This window comes from Prionailurus bengalensis, chromosome A3, assembly GCF_016509475.1.
Source record: "Prionailurus bengalensis isolate Pbe53 chromosome A3, Fcat_Pben_1.1_paternal_pri, whole genome shotgun sequence".
NCBI classification, from domain to species: Eukaryota; Metazoa; Chordata; class Mammalia; order Carnivora; family Felidae; genus Prionailurus; species Prionailurus bengalensis.
In genome coordinates this window covers 105,312,658-105,316,223 of record NC_057354.1, presented here as the reverse complement: position 1 = coordinate 105,316,223, position 3,566 = coordinate 105,312,658, and the positions used below count along the sequence as shown (strand labels likewise).

Below are 3,566 nucleotides of genomic sequence, written 5' to 3'. Positions count from 1 at the left end.
CACCTATATACTCCTCTCTCTCCCAGACCTTTTGTTTTTTTTAAGTTTATTTTTGACAGAGACAAAGACAGCATGAGTGGGGAGGGGCAGAGAGCAGAGACAGAGAATCCCAAGCAGGCTTCATGCTACCAGTGCAGGGCCCAATGCGGGGCTTGACTCACAAAACCGTGAGATCACGACCTGAACAAAAACCAAGAGTCGGACATGTAATCGACTGAGCCACCCAGGTACCCTTCTCCCAGACCTTCTTGTCTGTTTTTTTTTTTTTCATGTGCACTTATTTTTGAGAGCAAGTGAGCGCATGTCGGGGGGGGGGGAGGGTAGAGAAAGATGGCAACACAGAATCTGAAGCCCGCTCTAGACTCTGAGCTGTCAGCACATAGCCTGATGCAGGGCTCAAACTCATGAGCTGTGAGATCATGATCGGATGCTCAGCTGACTGTGCCACCCAGGTGCCCCTTTTTGTCCATCTTTCTTTCTCCTGCCAGGTCCCCAGGTCCCCAGTCAACCAGCCAAATCAACTGCCAGTGCTGTGAGTCCATATATATTTTAATTACTGCTACATTTCCACACAAAGTGAATGGCCAGGTGCACCACTGAGGATTTATCCTTTGGGAGAATCTTCCTGGCCACTGTCTTTCAGGATCACCTCAGGGTGGGGCTATAGTACAGACACAGTTCATTTTCTACTTGCATCCACGTACCATTCAGACCTATCAGCAAATTAAATTTTGCTTTGTTTCCTTGTTAGTTGATCAAAGGGACCTCACTTCCTATGTAACCATAGGTATGAGTTGAGGGCAAGAGGCGCTGGTGCAAAAACGGTAAGTGACATGAATGTCTAGGTCATCTGCTGGTAGAGCTTACTTGTGCCCCTGATCCTGTCCATACCCAATTCTGGATGTACTACTTCTGTCCTGCTATGAATCACTGCTGCGCCTATTTAACTTTATGTTTTAGTAGGTCTAAAGGGCAGAACCTAACTTACACAAGAAAAGCTCATGATGAAGAATTTGGGGCCAACAAAAGTATACAAAGGGAATAGTTTTTCAACTTGTTCTGGGGATACACAAGCAAAAAGTTTGTGGATAACGGATTGGAAGGGAGGTCAGGCTAGAGAATACTGTTAGGGCCTCAACAGAAAAGTAGAAGAGAGAAGGGTGTAGAAGAAATTGATCTATAAAATTCTAAAGTGGAAGAATTGGTAAGTTGGTACAGAAATGGAGACAGCAAGCATATTTATGCCATCCTTTAAAATTTTTTTTTTCAACGTTTATTTATTTTTGGGACAGAGAGAGACAGAGCATGAACGGGGGAGGGGCAGAGAGAGAGGGAGACACAGAATCGGAAACAGGCTCCAGGCTCCGAGCCATCAGCCCAGAGCCTGACGCGGGGCTCGAACTCACGGACCGCGAGATCGTGACCTGGCTGAAGTCGGATACTTAACCGACTGCGCCACCCAGGCGCCCCTATGCCATCCTTTTAAAAAACAAAATCACAGCTGTGAAAGGAAGGAGAGAGGTGGTCTCTGAAAAGAGGATGAGTTAAAGGTCTCTTTTTCTCAAAGCTTTTTTGAAGATGGACTTATGTTTATGTACTGAAGGAAGAAGCAGTAGCGATGGAGAACAATGGCTAGATTTGAGGGTTAGAGGGGCTCAGCTGAAGTTCTTGAGAACTCATTTTGATAAACAAAACAAAAACAGAAAAGAAAAAAAAAAAAAAAAAAACAACCAAAAAAGCAGAAGTGCTAAGCTTTTAATCAAGGGAGCAAGACAGTAGGAGAGTTCAACCTCTCTCCACACAGCCCCCTCCTGGCCATCACTGGGAAAATCCTGACTCAAAGTTTCAAATACTATTTTCTGTTATATACCCATTTCTCCTTACCTGCTTTCTGGGGAAAATAAATATCAATAACCAATCCCCGGAGTAAAAGCAGACAGTCTGGATAGGATAGATCTAAACTTCAGCTTCCAGTAAAGTTTGATTTTTTTTTTTTCTCTTTTTAGAGGCACATTTTTTATTAATCTCTACAACGGTTCAAATAGCTACCGTAAGAGGAAAATTTCTAAATGCATTGTCTTGGAATGAGCACAACCCCTTTTGTAGCAAGACGTCCTTTTACATATTTTTTCTCGTCCCTAAGGTACCTGTAAGAAAAAAAAAAAAAAAGGAAATAATTTAGTGTAAGGTTTTCCTACTGGACATCCAACAGTTGTATTAATGAGATCGGTACAGATTAGTAATTTGACGGCTTTCCAGATCGTTTAGCCAGGGTGTTCACGGGTGGTGCAAAGTAGGTTTTAGGAGACCTGTTTACCTTCTCACGCCAACATCTTTGAGTCAAAGAGAGTGGGACAGCTACTACGCGAACTAGGGCATCTGCTGCCCTTTTACCAAAAGGTTTTTCAATTTCCAGACTGTGACAGGCCACCTGCCCACGTAGCTCTCTGGAAAGTGTCCTAGGCTCTAAGGATGCCACATCGGCCCACTCTAGCGACGCGGGGTTCAGAGAGAAGATGAGTGCTACGACTCCGACCCTCGGAGACCATCCCAGTACCTTTGGTTATTAAAAGCGCTTCCGGGAGAGGCCAGCCTCTGGAGAGATCGGAGAGATCGAAGAATGTATTGATGGCAGCTGCTTCTAGGCCCCAGCAAGGTCTCCATTCACCAAAGGCGTCTACACCGTCCCGCCCTCTCCCCACCCGAACCTGGACACCCCCAGCGTCCCGCAGAGGAAATACCAAGACCCCATTCCACCCAAGATTCAAAGTAGTGAAACAGGAGACGCTCCCCCGCCTCTCAAACCAATTGAGCACTGCGCAGGACTCTAACTGACACCTGGTCGCGCCCCCCCGCCGGGTGGGGTCTTTTGGTCGGAATATGGCGGCGGCGGCGGGGTCTACGGGTCACTCTCCGAGGCGCCCTTGACTGGCTCTCTGCCGCGCCACCTACCTTGCTAGCTAGGGGCCCGGCGCGCTCCACGAAGGGGCGGGAAGGAGCGCTGACGAGCACTGGGCAGCGCCAATCAGCACCGACGAGTCCGGACCGCGCCCAATCAGGAGCCGGGTGGCCACGAAGTGGGTAGGTTGCAGGCGAGCAGCGCATGTGGCGGACGCCGAACGCCCGGGACCTCACCTGCTGCTGCGACTGAGCCGCCCACCTCGCTGCTTCCCGAGCGCTGCACATCAGGGCCCCGGTGCCGGCTTGAGGACGCCAAGGAAGCAGGGAGCCAACAACGCTGATCGGCTGTTGGCCTGCCGCGTTCGCGGCCTGAGCCCAGGAAGGCCTCTTGCAGAGGTTGCGGGGCCACCCCCGCGACTGTGCCATGACCGACTCTCTCCGCAAAGGGGACTCTTCCTCAACGTTTACTGCAGAGAGAGATGAAAAGCCTGTTAGACCGTGAGACGAGCTCGGGGCCGACCGACTAGGGGCACTCGCGGCAGGCCGCCCGCGCCTTCCCGGACCCGTTCTTTTTGCCCTGAGAGGGAGGCCTAGTTCGCCTCCGGGCGCGCAGCGGGCGCCGAGGGGTGGGGCAAGAGGGTCTGGGCGGGGCGCGCGTCGGCGGC

At 50.4% G+C, this 3,566-nt stretch overlaps 1 long non-coding RNA gene across 1 annotated transcript; it reads right to left on the bottom strand.

Moving 5' to 3' along the window:
- Nucleotides 1-1,974: 1,974 nt before the first annotated feature.
- LOC122497215 lies at nt 1,975-3,247 on the bottom strand. The gene is made up of 2 exons (XR_006301056.1): nt 3,136-3,247; nt 1,975-2,147 (listed from the first exon to the last, which is right to left on the bottom strand). It is a non-coding gene; the product is annotated as an uncharacterized LOC122497215 (long non-coding RNA).
- Between the last annotated feature and the right edge of the window lie 319 nt (nt 3,248-3,566).